Source organism: Plodia interpunctella, chromosome 10 (genome assembly GCF_027563975.2).
Source record: "Plodia interpunctella isolate USDA-ARS_2022_Savannah chromosome 10, ilPloInte3.2, whole genome shotgun sequence".
NCBI lineage: Eukaryota > Metazoa > Arthropoda > Insecta > Lepidoptera > Pyralidae > Plodia > Plodia interpunctella.
In genome coordinates, this window is record NC_071303.1 from 4,894,637 (window position 1) to 4,914,250 (window position 19,614).

The 19,614-nt window shown below is 33.3% G+C and overlaps 1 protein-coding gene across 1 annotated transcript in view; it reads left to right on the forward strand.

Moving 5' to 3' along the window:
• Nucleotides 1-19,614, forward strand: part of Arl4 (ADP ribosylation factor-like 4) — a 47,774-nt gene that overhangs the window by 21,817 nt on the left and 6,343 nt on the right. The window contains exons 2-3 of the mRNA XM_053750469.1: nt 3,344-3,367; nt 18,291-18,350. The gene's annotated coding sequence lies outside the window, so the exon portion shown is untranslated. The remainder of the gene's footprint in view (nt 1-3,343; nt 3,368-18,290; nt 18,351-19,614) is intronic.

Sequence of the window (19,614 nt, forward strand, 5' to 3'; positions counted from 1 at the left end):
TGTAACATAGACCACAGGGAAGATTAAAAATGGTACCAACAGTTGTTAGCTACATTATCCATGTATGCATGCATGTGCTAGACTGGAGACCATCGCCAAGGCGGGTCCGACTTGAAGGAGAAATGCAAAAGGTTTTAATCACTGGAGTTCATTAAGGAGGCTTAAATTAAATACTGCAAAGTATGTATAAGCTATGTAAACCAGAAGAAAATGAATAAAATGACGTAGCTGAATCTAAAAATACTTACAGTTCACCAAAAGATCTCTCATTGCTTTTGACATGAGAAATATATGGATACTCGAGACCATTAGCTTTCCATTCAAACATTTCATCGCATTTGCGCGTATGACTGAGTTATTTTTAGACGAAAAGTAAACGATTTCCATCCTGTCTTTAAGACTACACCCGAAGAATAAGAATTACTTTGCAGATATTGAGCTACATTGTATTTCAAGGTCTCAAACCACCAGTTAATTACGTGTTACATTAATTAATGCAAATACCACTCGTCTGTTATATCTAAAGTATATTTTGTTTTTAATTCTAATTGAAAATCGCCGATACCTGTATTACTTAGTGCATATACATAATTGTTTATAGTATAATTCTATTTTTTACCATTGGCGCCTTATCCGACTATATCGGGAGGTCATTTACATATCTCAAAGTGTTCCTTCTGTCCGCATCTATATTTTGTACCCGCATAAAGCGTGCACGCTGATTGATCTCGTTAGTGCCCGGATGGCTGTCGGATCCAATACCTACCTCAAAGGGTTATGGGCTTTCCTAGATTTATCGCCCCTTAATCGGCTCATATACATTTGTCTAAGTCAAAACGTTTAAATTCGCCGTAAAAAAGTTGAGATTTATTTGGACATTACGAGATATGGATGCGCCGGGCACGCCATTAAATCAAGCAGGTTACAAGAGATGTTTTTGTTACATTCTTGATGGTTTGATTCTTAGGAAATTGTTTTAAAGACAATCCTTGCTGAAAACACACGTCACGTGTTTTCTTTGTCTATTAATTATAAAAGTCAGAAACATTACAGTTCCTACAATTGTTATCTCGACCTTATCCTGAGTAACTATGAGTTGATTATTATATTAAAAGATTAGACTTACACAACGCTGAGATTGGAACAGATCGACGTTCACCATTATTCGTGGAATCTGGAATTGCAACAAGAACCTTATAATTTCTTAACGGATTTTACAAAAACTATAAGTACTTACCATACCAGTGTAATGTATTTCGTATATGTAAAAAGAATATGTATATATGTATTATGTAAGAACTGTAGTTCTTATATATTTTGCAGGTAGATACATAGTTAGGTTAAATAATTTTTTTGAAAATATGTTAGGACAAAATCACACAGATTGAGCTAGCCCCAAACTAAGTTCAAGACTTGTGTTATGGGATACTAACTCAACGATACTATATTTTATAACAAATACGTATATATAGATAAACATCCAAGACCCGGGCCAATCCGAAAAAGATCATTTTCCATCATGACCCGACCGGGGTTCGAACCCGGGACCTCTCGGTTCAGAGGCAAGCACTTTACCACTGCGCCACCGAGGTCTTATTGATAGGATCTCTAAAATACGTTCTAAAATACATTCTTTTTCCTAGGACTTTTTCTTTGACTAGGATCCACAGTCGAAATCTGCAATATCAAATGTGGATCAACTGATAATTTAATTATAATAACGTACATGCTTGTTAGATTATATGCCCTTTTAATTTCATGGCGTATGAACGTCAAATCTAGTGCAATTAGTAATCAGTATGTCCCATAGATACCTAAAGGTTATAATTTTATAAATAACTTTCAATCAAACTCCAGTAAAGTTCAATGACCAGACGTTAACGCAAAAGGCTGATAAAGATAAAGTATTTGATTGTAGAATGGAGTTCATCCGTTTAATCTAATTTAGGAGGTATATTTACAAGATCATTGTTTTTGTTCGCTCTCATTTGTTTTACTTTCCCGGCAGTTGTAGCGATAAAAACAAGGATAAAACAAACTTTAAAAACAAGACTAAGCCCATGTTTTATATCAGCTTTATTGGCTCTGTTTTTATTCTATAGATTATCTTACAAGGAAAGGTTCAATGGCTTCTATTAATATGATCACATATTACTTTGTAAATGGTTTGGTGTAAAAAAAAAATATAGTCTAATAATTCTTTAAAACTTTCTGGGTAGGTTGACATGCTTATTTTTCACATAAATCTATATCCCGGACATTTAACGTCATTAATTAGAAATTATCATGTTTAAAATTCTTTTACTTTGTTTTGTATAATCTCGTACGTTTTCGTACCTCTATCTATGCATTCCTCAGAACAAATGAAAAGGGAAATACAAAACAAACGATTTTGATAAGACACACAGCTTTGTACTGAATAACAATGCACAATGTAGGTAGATGGTCTAACTCCTCAACAGAAAGTAATTCGCCAACCGCTACCATTGGAATAACTTTATTAATAACCAAGCTTTTTATAGAACAATATTGAAGTCTGGAAAGTTTTCCACTTTAATTTCCTTCCCTAACTGGTCTTTGAATTTCTACTCTATGATGGCGAAAAACAAAGAATAATAAATCAATTGTCAAGACGACTACTTCTTGTTTCAGCATATCTTTCCAATAAGAATTTCTAAATTATATTTTTTTTATTTCAGTCTATTTTCTGGAAGACTCAATTTATTGTTTATGTAATATTTTATTTGAGATCCCATTTTTCTGAGAGAAAACAACGCGCACCATTTTTATTCGCCGAGACCATCTTGGAAATAATGAATAACGCCATATGAAAATGAACGACCGCGTTTAATTTTTACTCATTTCAAATGCTTTCAGAGTAATTGAGCTTTTACGTTACATAAACATAAACGGCCCGCAATAAAACTCTTTGAAGTTAAACAGATTTTGGTTCACTCGATTACATATTCAGCGTTATTGAAATGTAATTTAATTTATGATAATTTAATTATGGTACAAATACCTATTAATAGAGTGAGAGTTGTAGATAGTATATAATTTTTGATTACTTTTTTACTAGTATGATAGATGATCGGATCACACGTCTGGTGCCTATATGCGTGCGTCCCCAAACAGGAAATAATAAAAAGGTTTGGCGTATCTCCGGTCCCCTAGTGCGAAATAATAATAATACTGAAATGATATTATTTGTATACATTTTAAAATCATCCGAGCTGCAAAGATTTTGTCTAAGCAAAAAGAACCATAACAATCTCTATATACGACGAGTTCAAGTATGATATTTAAAATAAAACGAAATAATATTATTTTTTTCTTTTTCCAGATTGCAGACAAAGTACGTGGAGAGGTACGTACCGCTTCGTTTATTTTTTCATAAGTTGTATTTACCTTTTCCCTTGCATTTTCTCACAAAGAGAAGTGCCACAGAATAAATGGTAACAGAACTCCCATTTCACGAACTATATTTATTCTTTTTACATTCGTGATTCGAAACAGTTATTATATTGTTATAGTCAACATAAATATCATACCTTTAAATAGTAACACAAATAAATGCAGATCATTTGATGTTTTTAAATATAATAGTAATAAAGTAAATATAATAACAGATTTATGTTTCAAAGGTGGGCACGCATCACCATCCACAGAGTTCATTCTTTTTGCACATATTTGTAACTTTGATTAATTGAAATAGATTTTGCCACACATACTCATATGTGGCAAATATGTATTTATAAAAAATGTTGACGACGAATTTACGATTATGGACCAAGAAACATATATTCTTTTCTGTGGGGATGATCCACGTCAGTAATTCAATATACCAAATTCAGTATAAAATCCAGAAAATATTGACTGGTACACTTTCATAATACCGGATATATGAAGGTGGTCTTCTGCGCTAACTTATCTTGGAAAACAGCGCTCAAGCGTCCTTTCATGAAATATTCACTCATATACTTTTTTATTACAATTTGTTTTCACATTTGTAATCATACTCACTGCATATTGAATTACATGAACGCGACGTGTAATTTTCCTCATCGTAAAAAGACTGCATGCGATGTTAACTTCGTAATTAATAGACGAATTCTCGCTTTTTCTTGAAGCTAATGTATGTTTAATCGTCCAGTCATCGCGCGTTGTGTTCAATAGCCATAAAACAAGTGAGATGACCTATATTTGCGTCCCATCGAGCCATGAAACCCCCCAACTAATCACAATTCGCTTTGCGTGTAGATTTACAGCTACAACTGCACACACACACATGGACAACAAGATTTATATTCCCGACCATGACTGATTGATTGGAAACCACTGGATTGTAATTTGATTGGTCCTAGATAAACAAAGATTTACAGCGAACTACGTTGGCCTGCATCTTGGTTATTTAAAGGTCATATTATATAAGCAGCAATAACTGTAATAGTTGCAATTTCATAACGGTTTTATTGTCAACCTTATCAGTAGTATGTCTTGTCACCACCGCTGCCGACTTATTTTTTCGGCAAGTACAATAAGTGTATATTATTAATGTTCAGAGCTCTAATACCGATCGGTGAATATTTTTCAATGATTAAAAAATTTACAAAAATACACATCCGTGCGTAGTAAAAACTATACACAGGGCTGGCGTGCGTGTGAACATGTAGGTGGAAAGTTCACATAAACACGACCAGTATGAAAGACCCTTTCATCTTAAAAGCGTCAATATTCCCAAGGAACTGTTTCAAAGGTATTATAGAGTAGGGAAGGTCAACTCTGACTGGTTGGTGCAATCTACCCGAGGCACACATGTGGGGTGTGGGAAACTGGGAGTACTCCCCCGAGCAAGGTGCAGCTGCAGTTAAGCTATGAGAACTCACTGCAGTCGATATAATAAACTTTAAATGAACCATTAATTGGACTCAAGACGTTCAAAAGTTTAGAAAGTCTCATCGCTGACGCTTTCAAGCCTTAACAGTATATAAAGAATTAAATCAAATTAACGAAGTCAATGTAACGAAGTTGTAAATACAAAAGAACCAAAGGTATGACGTGCGACCATAATGTGCGATCCCATTGCATGATAAGTAAATGTAACAATCATAACTTTTACTTTAAAATCTTTTCGCATTACGTAAACGATAGAAAAGTTCTATTTATATTGAATACATTAAAAATCCGCAACAATTTGAAATCATTAATTTACTAGCAAATCAGATCAAAGCCTATTTTTATCAGCTGATCCTAAGAGACGCATATATAATCCACATCGAAATTTCAACTAAATGTAATATAAACAAAGATCATATGTTTTTTATCTCCGTGACAAGAAAAAGTCCAAATGCCGTCATGTGTGGGAGAGGCACCTGCAGGAAGGAAATAAAAACTCGACATGTGCAAAACAACATGTGAAGAACTTTATTGACTCTCACGAACAAAACTATTGTTGTTTGAAGAGAAAATGTAAAATTTTTTTATCACAGGCGATAATTTATTCGAAACTTAGCTTCACTTGGGGACATATAATATTTCTCTATTATATCTTCATCAAATCTCATTACATATTACTTACAAATTAGTTGAAACATCAGACCAAAAATAAAGATCCAGTATTGAAGCTTTTCCAATGATGACATCATATTGAAACCGCACCTTTTTTGCGGTAATTTGTTATTATTTTTACAGTGGTGATATCACGGTTCAATATATTATTAGTATTGTATTTAGATTTTATATTTTACAAAAATAAAACAAGAAAAAACATGCCTCTAGGGATCCAGTAATTTGAACTGAAATCACTTCGCAAAATAGGATTGATAAACAAGGATTGGCAAAATTATGTTTATGTCAATATTTTGACAATAACATCCATACAGATTCGGAATAAAGATTTTTGGAATGTGGGTAGGACTAAATTTTAGGACGATCGAAGAATCTAATTTGATTGATGTTATTAGAAAATAATAGTTTTTCATGTTATTTGTAGTTAGATATAGGTATATACCAGCTGTATTATCTGACAATGGAGCTAATTATACTTCGTAAACACTCGTACAACTCCATAACCATGTCAAATAACCAACCTTTGCACCTAAGTTTATTTTTGTTTCCATAATATGCCATGTGGCATGCATTGCATATGGGGGCGCATTTTTAACTATTTTCGTACATATACATTGCATCAGCTATATTAACGTGTAGTTTTATAAATGATGTACGGAATATAATACATAACTACTTATATACTGCAATATGTGTTACGAAAATATGCGTCACATCATTTTAGGTCAACTGAGCCAAGTCTTTTGTTCAAACCCATTTATTTCCCTTTGATCTGGTATTCCCGAGGACCCAATGCGATGTTAATTCACCGCGTGATTAGGTAACTTATTGCGTGTCTGACTGAGGGACTGATGGCTCGTGCAAGTAGGTCGGATATTAGGGGACAGAAACGAGAGCGGCCAAATGGGTCGCACTCTCTCGGTTGCAAGGTCTAGGGATGGTAGACAAACGTTGAAAGACATTTACATTTCACACAAAATATGCACTGATTAGGAAATGTGTAAATAATATTTTTAAATAACTACTTATAGAACAATTTTAATATAATAACAAGCATGAAGAAGATATGGCATGGTCACCAAATGTTGGCATTGCGTTTGTATAGGAAATGTCCGAAACAAACGTAACAAAACAATATTCGAAGCGTGAATATTTCAACTTACATATCTTGATATTTAAATGAAGACGTACGTTAATACTTAATTCAAATAATATGATAAATCAGTAGACATTTTATTTTTTAAATAGATAGACACGTTGAATATTATTTAGGTATTTATTACGATTGCATTGGAAATCACAAGGAAAGTAGTAAAGTAAAGGAAATTTTGAACTCTGGAGTAGTCATCATACCCATATCATGTTCAGATTACCGCCTATTTCAAAACTGAGATAGTGATGATCTTACACGCCCGTGTTATCTACAATATGCTGCGCTGTCTTATGAAATATTTTCTTTCCACAACATTTTTGAAAGCATATGAATTCAAACGAAATACGTGAACAGTACTGTTATCGTCGTTATTATCTTGTGTTACGTTATATACAACTAACATTAAGCGTATCAGTTTATCGTGTCTCAATCTATATAAAAATAAGTTCAACTTTAACTCATAAACAGGATCTAACTATTATATATACTATAGCTGTAATGTACACTTCCTTTTTTAAGATTTTTTAACGAAAAAAGTTTTTGATGATCGTTTCTTTTATTAAGTACTAAAAATGTTATGTAATAAACTTGACATAAATATATAGTAACCAAGTACAGAATACATGTTTTTAATAAAATCCACTTTTAAGATGTAAATATAAATCTGCACAAGAGTTAATCTTCCATAAATATTTCATTTACAGCACCTATCTTAATTTATGAGTATTTACAAATTCTAAAAACAATCCGAACCGTGGTTTGACAACCCTAGATAGCCCAAATTCTGCGCCTCCCTGGCTCTATAATCCATCACCGCGCAAAATATTGATACGACACGCGTATCCCATTAGAGATAACGTGAGAACTGCTCATAGATGTATTTGGGTCAAAAGGGTACATCATGGGGATACACCACATGTATATAATTATAATTATGTATATACAGGAACGCGGATTTGTCAATAAAAAAAATATATCTCTGTTTCTATCCCTTGCTTCTCTACCAATTAGCTTTGAATTCAATATCTTTGGTAGATTTAGTTTTTTGATGCGATATTTTTTTACTACTATCTATAAGTAGATGTTTTTATAAATATTAAACAGGCTTTATAAAAATACAATTTTACAAATACTCGTATATTACCACAGTAGATATTACCTATAAGAGAAAGAACTACTTTCTCCGAACATTCTGGAAGAGTAAATGATATTAAAAAAAATAATACAAATAACGAAATAGAAAGCTCATTACTCAAACATAAGGCTACTTTGCAATCATTGTGATACATTATAAAAAATATCGTATTAGTACTTAATTATTTACAGAATTGCTATCGACACGCAAAAATAAATTGCCTAATTACAAAGTATAACTAACTAGGGGACTACTTACTTCTCAACACTACTAGAAGAATTTGTTGAAGCCATTAACAAATACACACACATATATATATATATATATATATATATATATATATATATATTCCGTATACAATAACAATCTGTATCCTCTTATACACCGAAATAACAAATCTATTTAATTAAATACTAACAACAAGACTGACAGACATCTGTGCTTCGCGAGCACTGACTCAGATTTAATTAGAAATATCTACTCACAACCTTATTACACAAATGAAAAATATTTAATAATATCTACCATTCTTAACAGAAATAAAATATTTCAATTTCTCTGTAATTGTTTTTCTTAACTTTAATTTTGTGTCTGCATGTTCTTGTAAGTATTAAATTTTACGATACCTACATTGAAGCCTCTTGCATTCTACTAATAGTGTACCTATCAAATCTTTTTTATCACCGTTGTTTCCAAATGAAGTACAATATAACTAAATTTTATTAAAGTTACCAAAAGGTTTACCCTCCGCTGCTGCCCAATGGCAAATAGTCGCATACACACTACATTTTTATATTTTATCGTATTTTCATGATCTGCTAACCTTGTCTATATTCGACTTGCCAGAGTACGTATATTAAAAATTCCATCAGTCTCGGGCGTCATTCCCCGGGCGATGTTATTTGTCTCACGAGCTTATCTGGGTAAACGATAGTCTGAAAAAGGAGGCCGTTAGTCAAACCTCCGTCTGATTTGGGTGTACAATCGGCAAAATTTTGTTCACAGTAAGAATCCTACCTCTCGTATTTTTGCTCATAATTAACTTCCATAAAAACTCGAGTTTTTCTCGTCTCTTACTTGAAACGCAAAGGCTACAGTTAAAAATAACATAAAATTGTTTTGAGTAAAAACAAAAGTTTTAAATGAGTATTATTAGACTGTTATTTATTATTATTATTATTTATGTACACAACATAACATTGTAAATATACAACACACAAATAGGAAACTAAGTACAAAGTTACTATATACTTATTTCTATAGAAATTTCTTCCAATCCTTTAGTACATAGGTATGTTTGTTATGTATCTGAACTTTCTGAACGAAATATTATATTTATGAAGAAAATGAGGAAACGTATGCCTAGCTTGGAAAATGTCAGATGTACGTAACTTAAGATACTTCTCATCGTATTATATAACAGATACTGTACTAACTAATCTACTTTACATGTGGAAACTGATAAATGAAGATGACACAATGGTTTTCATCTACTTAATAGATTCCGTAATTCATAATAAACACAACAGCTTACGAATTTATGGATATTGAATAAGGTAATGTAGATTTCCGTACATAATTCAAAATTTCTTGAATTTTTTAGATGGGATTAATAATAATATTATTTTCTGACCTGAATGAACTGAAACAGTCATTATGAACTGTCATTATGAAGACATAAAATTTATAAACAATACGCTTGTAATTACAAACGAGGTAGCACGCGCACAAAATTAACACCTCACCTTATCATATTACTCACCTCATTACGTTTTATCTATTAATATCATTGGAGTGTTTATGAACTCGTCTCATTTTTCACGAGATATTGTTTTTCGTATGTGGCATATAATGGTGTAACTTATATAGGTACCTAACTAGGTAATTGCGCGTGTATAGACTTTCTATGTCTATAGAAAATAACATGAGCTGCTAGCAAGTAGATGCCTACCCGCACATAATAAAAGATAAATACCGGGAAGTAAATAATAAAAATACGTTTCCTAGTATCAGGTTGACAGGAAGGCGAGGCGTGTCAAATGGCAAGCAAGGTCAAACACTGATAAAACTATACTTTAACGAGCCATTTGACCATAGATTAAACAACTGTGTCTTTGAATAATGCCGAAAGATAGGAGTTCAAAACAAATTGGAGACCTACATTGGCTTTAAATTAATAATAATATTTATCTAGTTACACTTGAATTACCATATTGCTTGCACTCATCCTAAATAAATAACTTACTATGCAACGTGAAATAATCTTTTGACAATAAGAAAATAAACAAATCTATACTAAAGTGAGTTTGTTTATTTGTTGTTGTAGACGTAAAGAAGGTTTTTTGTCTACTTATTTCACGTTATAGTGAAGAACTATTGATTCATAATTGAATCAAAATCAATAAAAATCAATTGTGTTACATTGTCCTACCTGTAGTCTAATAATTAAGTAATAAATAAATTCAGCCCTGAATGAACCCGCTGCCTTGACTCCGAATTCATCAATTTATTTAAGCTTTTTGTTCGTTGATTCGCTCCGCGTTTCACAAGGTCTCAGAAGGTGGATAATCATTTTGCAAATAATCGATTCATTAACAGCTTTTGAAGGTGTGTTAAGTTGTTTGTACTTTTAAAAATATTATTTTAAAAGTACAAACAACTTAACTATATAAAAATGCTTTTTCACTTATAGTTCAATCACTTATTAAATATATATGTGACTATACCTGGTATGTCTTATTTATTACTAGATGCTAGTATTTGGAGGGAGTCACACAGGCGACGTAAAATAATTTCATCAATCATCCATCATCCGTCTTTGTGAAAGGAAATGTAAAGCAAAATGAACATTCGATCGCAAAGTCTTGTAGTCTCTAGAGGCAGCGATCGTAGTTTTCTCGATACCCAGCGGTCATTTGCATGATTGCAGGTGCAGGCCGATGTCCCGATAATCTCGCAAAATGCATCTAATCAACTAAACTCGTTGGAAACTGCAGACTTTCACGAAACTGGTTACAAAGCCGCGACGGCACACATTTTATTCAGCGCGCGGGTAAACAGAAACTCGAACCATTATTATCATAATAATCTGGCTGGTATAACGTATAACCTTGTTTTACATGTATCCATGTTTTCTTTTTTACATCGTCAGTATTTTTTTATTTATATTACCTACTCTCTTATCTAAACGTTTTTTCGCAGAAGTAATAGTGTACTCGTAATAGCAGAATAAGTAGTTTGGAATCCAAAGAGACCAAATACTTGATTGGTAAAGTAATTTAAAATTGTTTTTAATGAAATACTTATCATATTTTTTTCATACAACACAGACCAAAATTTAAATATAGAGTTGATTTGAATTTGAATTGAATATTAACAGCTAATAAATTATAATAACAAGTGACGAGATGACCCTTATTATTATTCATTTATTGACGAACAGTTAGTGTCATTTTCTGTGTCTTCATCAAAATAACGGATACGATGACTTTCTCTGCTAATCGAGTTTGTCACATCCGTGTCTTGTTTCCATAAACAGCTGGCTGGTTGACATACATACTGATTACTGATTTATTTATACAAATTATAGTAGGCAACATGTCTCTTCTTTTACGCTAGCCTTCTCTATCCTGTGTTAATTTCATCCATGAACGACCTGTGACTTTGATGATGTTATCAGCCCATCTCATGGCCTATGTTCAACAGTGGGCAGGATGATGATAATAATTAAAACAAGTGACAAGAGTGCACATGGTAATGGTAATCCAACCCCCGCTACACAACTCGGCCTGCCCCGAAACCTGAGATATTGCTTTGAGAAACCCCTTTCAAAAACCCAATTCTAATAGCTCTCTAAATAATCCATTTTGCAAATCTATATATAACTAACATTTTAAGAAGTAAGACCAAAGTTAGAAGTATAGATAATATTGTGATCACAGTGAACAGCAGCTGTAATGCTGCCTACCCATGCGTACCAGCCATTACGCATGACAGCTGGCCGCCACCTGCACAGATTACACTCAATGCTTGTCTGTCAATGACCAACACCGAACACCGCTTGTAACTCAACTCAGAAACACTACACCGGTGTCCGATATCTGTCACTCAAGCCTGACCTCCGAGTATCTCTTACAAATCGCATTATTTGACAAGATATCGGCTTTTATCTGTCCTTGTTACCTGATATGGAAGTAGAGAAGGCCGGAAATAGAAAGTGGTGATTAGATCGACAGTTGTCGAAGACGAGACATGTGCCCGCAGCCGCTGCGACGCCGGCCTACCAGTCAGTAGGCCAGTGTCCACGTTTAACTGTTTGTAAATATAGGCCACTTATTCGAACTAATTTGTATGCCAATCGCAAGTTTGATGTTGACAAAGAGTGAAAAAATACAGCTAAAAAGACATTTTTCTTGAACTATGTTTAAGGCAATATTATATTGATATGTAGTTTTTTTGAAGCATACTAATAGCTGTAATAAGTAGATCTCAACACCTTTTTATTGAAATGATTGTGTAAAATAGTACAAAAATATATTTCAAGTACATTGAGTTAATTAAATGCTAGTAAAACTAATATAGCACGCCACCTTACCTTGACTTAACCTTTTTGTTATCAAGTCTCTGTCATGGCCATTGAATTTGTAATAAATATAAAGTATACTAAGTAAATATACTAAAATATTCTATTGATTGATAAGGTGGAGGTGGTTAATAAGGAGGGTTGACGTCAGGCACGCGGCAGTTCGTAATTTTTTTGGCTAAATCATTAAAACAAGTGTAGAACAGGAATGTCGAATATAGATGTCGGGATTCTTGTAAAAAGTCCCGAGAGAATCCAGAGCAAAAGTGAATTTGAACTTTTAAATCCACGTTAGTTCAAGTTGACATTGAAGCTATCATCCCATCCGCAAATGGAAAGCGATTGCAAAATGGAGTTCGCATACAGTCGTCGCCAAAAATTAAATTGATAATTATGTTCAAAGTATGAAGTCGTTTTTACCGCGTTAACCAAAACTTTTCAAGAAATTTTATTGGTGATACCAATAATACATAACACCTATTCAAGTCGCTGACATGCATGTCATATTCGTTTTAGACGTTTTATCAATTTTAATAGATTTTTAAGTTCCACTGCGTTGTTAAATTTAAAATATTCAATAATAAATGAAAACGCACGTTTTTCTCTAATAAATAGTCTAGTTTTATATAATTTTTTAAAACTAATTATATAACATACTAGCGTTTGCCCGCGTCGTCGTCGACGTGAATTTCCCATGGGAACAAGATTATTTTTCAGGCATAATGGATTCAAACTAGATTCATAAATCTAGTTTATGTACAGAAAATACAAAATATCAAGAAGTTTGGTTGAGTAGATAAAACGTGAAGAGGTAACAAACTTACTTTCGCACTTATGACACTAGTTTGGATTAAAAAATAACGTCATAGAATGTATTTATCGGCGAGTGTACTTACTAGTGTTGGCCCGTTTGCCCTCAATCTGCCGACTTCGCTAACGGTGACAGTGGGAAGTTATCGACGGATTTAGCGGTGCATCACAGTTTAGTGATCATTACAAGTTCACGACTCACGCGCACTAAACGGGTACTCACGACTTAGTAGGTATAGAGGTACAATATAAGGTACCTAATTACCGAAACGTAAAAATACTAGTAATAGTATTTTTATGTTTCGATCTTTAGTAGTATCGTTCAGCTCATTTCATTCGCGCCTACTTTTACAAACATATAAAAAGGAACCTACAACCAAAATATGTACAATGTTTTGCTTCAGATAACCCCCATAATTAGAGGTAGTTTATCTAAACCGCCACCAATATGATGTAATTTTAGTGTACAATCTGAAAATAATGTGAAAAAATGTGTCGACACGATATGTAGAAATGATGTACCTAGTGTATAATATAAACATTTTGCGTGTACTACACATACACATATTTTATAGATACCTTTTGATCTATGTATAAATGTACTACGTATATAGTATTTAAATTAATTCGAAATTTTTATTTTGTAACTATGGACAATGTACATATGCGTTCGTATATATTATTATGGTTTAGGAGATTAATATCATCATAATTTTGATCTAAGATAGGTATCTGAGTATTCTATCTAGTTTGACACTGGTAGAATAGATAGATTATTGATTGAGAATCTGATATTATGCGAATAAAGCTTGATTTCTTGATTATCCCGGTTAAGGGTACCACGAAGAAGGATGCAGCAGCTTAATTTACTTTTTTACAAGGTTTTATTTAACTTGCAATACGACTATGTCACTATGTCTGTCCCTATGACTTCTAAAATATTGCTACTCAATAATGAAGCAGATATCTGCAGATCAGATTGAGGTTGAATTTTGGTACACACACGTTTAATTTGGATAACAATGCGCATTATTATGATAGGCATGACCTGATGGTGCACCCAGGATCTGCTCCAGACGTAGGAACTCCTCAACGGCTTACTGTACGAACATATTTTTTTTTGTCACACATTGAATGCAATAAGACCTCTCACACAAAAATAAAAGCTTGTCGTATTTTGTAAACTAAAATTCTAATTCTAATTAAACTTTAATAAACGTGAATGACATTTTTATAAATAAACTTATTTCTCCCTATGATCTGGAAGCAAATAGATTCTTACTTAGGCAGATATGCTGATATAAATTATAACATTCATAATCGCCGAATGGGTTCAACGGACAGTGGTGAGCTCAGACGAACGCGTCATTATCTAAATGATGCCCAAATTGAGGCAACATGGCGTGTCGAGTGGAACTGGATACGTTTTCTTCGTAGCAAACACATGCATTTTTAGTGTGCAAATTTTGTGCTAATACAAAACTTTAAAATAAAATTAAAATTGTGATAGAAATGCATACCTATATATTGGTAACATTACACACCTAACTATATATATTAAAAAAAATAGAGGATATTTTAAGAGGTGCGCGAGGGAACAAAGCTTTAATACTGAGATGTATTTTATTCTTCGCATTATGAGAAATCTAACGTTTCCTGCTTCGTCAATTTTGTATAAATACGTAATTGAGGGAACTATAAACCATATAGGTAAGCCGGCGACGACATACAAAATGCGGATGACAAAATTTCATCCAGCTAGAAAATGTTTAAACACCTATAACAATAAGATCATACTAAAGAAGATATTTCAATAAAAATAGCAAAATTTACGGAATCCTGACCTCTGTGTGCGGTTCACAAAAAAATAAATAGATATATCAATCCTTACCCACAAATCTTAGTTGGTTAGTACCAATAATTAAAGTCACTACATTCACGTACACTAACAATATGCACCAAAATAATATACTGCTGAAAATAAAACATAGATATTTATGTATCATAATAGTACTTTCACTTGTTATGTTGCACCTGCAGTTATGTTCCCGTTGAAGCCCGAATGTTTATGGTTTGTCACCGCTGCGCGGGGCAATCGTGCATTTTCTGTGCACTGGCCATTGTGCTGATAACGGGGACAGGTAGCCGCGACACCGTTATCTAGCCAGCAATGGACACGATGCTATTTAAGGTTATCGTGTGGTGCTGGTGAAATATTATGTAATGGTACACTTAGTGGGTAGTTACAAAAAGATAAGAAAAGTATTCTCTTTCGTTTACATACTGTGAAGGTTAACTTAGCCGCAAAAATGAAAAAGATAATTGTTACCGTTAAAGTAGACATTAGCGCTGCCCCATAGCCTATAATTAAAAAAACAATATGGAAACCAGTTGCATCGAACATATTGTCACGATATCTATAGAGCCGCCTCTCCCACGCGTATTGCGCCAATAAAGTCATACAAATTAACATACAATCCATAGACGCCTGCGACTCAATAGTAATTACTTCCCGTCTTGAAGGAGAATATTCAATCTAGCGGGATTGAACTACTATTAAGCAGCTCGGGTCGAATACCTAGCCAGTTATCTCGTTTACGAAATAAACAGTTAATAAACTGTTAGTAAGTTTATTTAGTATTATAATGACTTATTATAAATGGTTTTAATGAAGATTCTCCACCGATAAACACAAATGCATTTATACCCAGGATTAGCTGTACTTATCTCCGCGCATAGAATGTCTTTTGTTTTTTTCCAGTGCGAATAACAGACACAGACTAGAAAACAAAATATTATTCAGTCAGTCTTTCGGAATTACAAGAATAAAAAAGAATAACAATAAAAAGCTTAATTATTGGACAGTTCGAAATAAAACAGCTAGACGCTAAACCTCAAAACACGTGCGCAGTATGCACGCAGCCAATTAATTTATTTCTCGGTAATAAATCATGAACGTACTCAAATAAGTTCGATTAATTATGTGGTACCATAAGGGTACCACAGAATACAAATAAAACAGTTAATATATCTACCAATGCGCTCTTAAAATAACTCCTGCGGGCCGGTAATTATTGCGAGTATTCCTCATACTAGATATGCACCGTTAACAAGTTTCTACCTGCATTCTTCTTGGATGTACGGAAAACGAAATGAAATCTACTGTTGCTGTTACTCTAAGAGAGGGTTGCACCAGTCAGCTTTGACGTTAACTTTAACCTAAGCAGAAAAACGCAACGTACGCCATTTTATCTAAACCACGGCTGGGCGCGCAGACAAAAATGCAGGCAGAAACTGCAGGCTTACTCTCGAATCACAATATACGATCCCAATCTCAATGCAAGAAACGTTATTTGGCACTCTTGAATTTTAACACTAGCGCCACATTGATGCGGATATTGAGTGAACTAAATTTCATTGAAATTGAGTTTCGGAACTTGAAATCGTTACTCTTCAACTTTGACGTTAACTTTAATCTGCACCCTCGACTACGCGTTGTTGCGCGCATGTTAAAGTTGACTAGTGCAACGGAGAGAGCCGCGATGGACCATACTTATGATATGACCCGATTTAAAATTGTATTCGAACGTTATTGCGCATGTGTAAACTACAATTAACACTTCAGGTCAAATAGGCTGTAATAACGGGAGTGTTTACAAATATACAACTGTTATGCCTAACATTACATACCCATCTAATATAAATAAATTATATAAATATATTGGGACAAATCACACAGCTTAAGTTAGCCCCAAAGTAAGTTCGAAACTTGTGTTATGGGATACTAATTCATCCAAGACCCAGGTCAATCTGAAATGATCATTTTCCATCTTGACCTGATCGAGATCGATCCCGGATCTCCAGTATCGCAGTCCGGTCCGGCATGATGGCCACGAATGTTGTCGAATAAGTATAAAAAGGGCTCAAATTAATTTAATTTAATGTCACTTGTTCCAAATCGACTGCTGCGGAATTATGAAACTTTAAAACGTAAGCGGGCACGAAAGTGTATGAAGAATCACACATATTTTATTACCTACGTGCACGTCCATGAACCTATGTATGCGCTCGTCACCAAACTATTTATTTAAACAAATCTATTTGCGAACATTTATTGACTCTATTTTCACTAACTAGTTTTGAAAATCACCACCTTTACATTTTGACAGCAATACCAAAAATTAGCGTTTGCCAAAAATATTATTTTTACATAACGTTCAGATGTGGCTTTTTAATTTTTGGAGGATGTATTCTAATGGTAAGACAATAACAATCAAAGAATCTGAAGAACACTAGAAGAAACAGTAACCGGGAAAAAACACTCAAGACGGCAGAAAAAGAGCTTGTCAGTTTTTGTGTATAAAAATGTATTTGTCTTACAACAAGTTGGCGTCCTCTTTGATATTTCTTATCTCAAATGGTTTTCTTAAAAATACAAGTAGTAGCATAATGTTTCAAGAAAGTATGTTAATCTATTTTAACACTAACTTTATCCTGTCGCTGCACAAAAATTTTAGGGTCGCGTTGTAGCTGTAATGCCCTCTTCTCTCGAAATTAATAGCTAGAAATATATCTCAGTCACACATTTTCTAAGGCGGAAACCTTGCACCGCGCCGCTGAAAATCAATTATAAGTATAATATATTATAGCTTAGTAACAGCTTCAAAAATTGCCAGTTTTGAACTGGATATAAGTGTTATTTAACCCAGGTCATTTCCTGCAGCAGGAAAGGAGCCGCCTCTTCCCTACAACTAGATATTGGATGGCGGGAAATTGCATCCACGATTCTCAATCAAGCCTAAGAAGCATGATTTACAACCTACCAAGCAAGTGCTTTTAAGCAAAAATTGATATATAAGTTGCAAACAACATAGAAAACAACAAAATATTATGTTTTTCATACTGTAAATAGGTACTAGGTAATTCAAAAGTTTTGTAACACATCTTACAAATAAAAATAAATAAAATCTCTTGTACTCATTTTTGTAACTATATCACATATTATAAACACTTATGTTATTTAAATTGTGTTTTCTTTTCAGGTATTTCGAAGACTGAGCAGTTCATTGGGCCTTATAGAAAGCAAAAATCTTTTTTTTATTGTAAGTATCGTTTATTATGTAAACCTATCTTTTTTTATTTCAAGTGACTATTATTTTTTTTAATATGGGGGTCCTTTTAAAAAATCTGTTTTTGGCGATACCTTCCTAAGCAATTACAATAATAATGTTCGTTACGATTCTAACAACCTCGTCAGACTCTTGAAAGGAAAATAGGGAAAATACGTACGTAAACATAATGTCTGGTACAAAAACAATTATGAATAACACGCTTAGCATAATAATAGAAGGTACATAAATCGTATAGTGCTTATTTATTCATACTGATTCGTATATTTCTAATTCGACACCTTATATCGTTGGGTAATTCGCGTATAAATCAGCGAAAGACTGCATCGACCCAGTGGGTTATTACCTTCCAAATAAAGAGAATCCTTATCTGTATAGTGGTCGTCGCATGTGCATGCGCATATAAGCAGAGTGATGTTACCTTACCAGGTCGACTAGCGGAACTTAACTGGACCACACATCAAAGCATATGGATGACCGTCATCAAGATAGATTTAAATTATTTTGTCTAAATCGAACACCATTAAATTACACCTGAGATTATATTTTTAAATCATTACTTCGTACTAATATTATAAATGGGAGTTGACAGTGTGTTTGATTGTCCTACCTTCACGTCAAAATGTTATTTTTTGTGTAGAGATAGTTCGACGGGTGAAGAATCTATACTAATCGTATTAAGTACCTATAATGAATTAATTTAATTAATAATTGACAGTCGTGTAAACATATATTTAAAAAATTACACGTTCATATTCAAAAAGCGGATTGAGTTCACAATAAATTTCATTGTTAATGGGCAACTTTCCCGATACTCGTTAAGCTTTCTCTCAAATATCCAACGAAATTAGTAAACAAACAATATTATCACATGTTACTGCTCACAGAAGAAAGTGAAATTTAATTAATGGTTCTATTTTTATAAGATTTCCGCGATGTAATTTTTTTTTGTAAATTACGCTTTGTCGTACGTACCGTACCGTATTATATAAAGTTACATCGTAAAGAAAATACTAATTTCAATACAAAATTGACGAAATAAATACGAGTATGTTCAAGAGTTGTATTAAGGCTAGAAAATATGCAATTTATATTCATGAAATTACAAATATTAAGAACTATATCAACCTTCAATAAATAGATACGCGGAGACATCGTATTCTCATACTTTTTTTTTTGTTTTTTTTTTTTGTTTACCCAGGGGAATGCTTGTTACGCACTGAGTGTGTGACTCCTG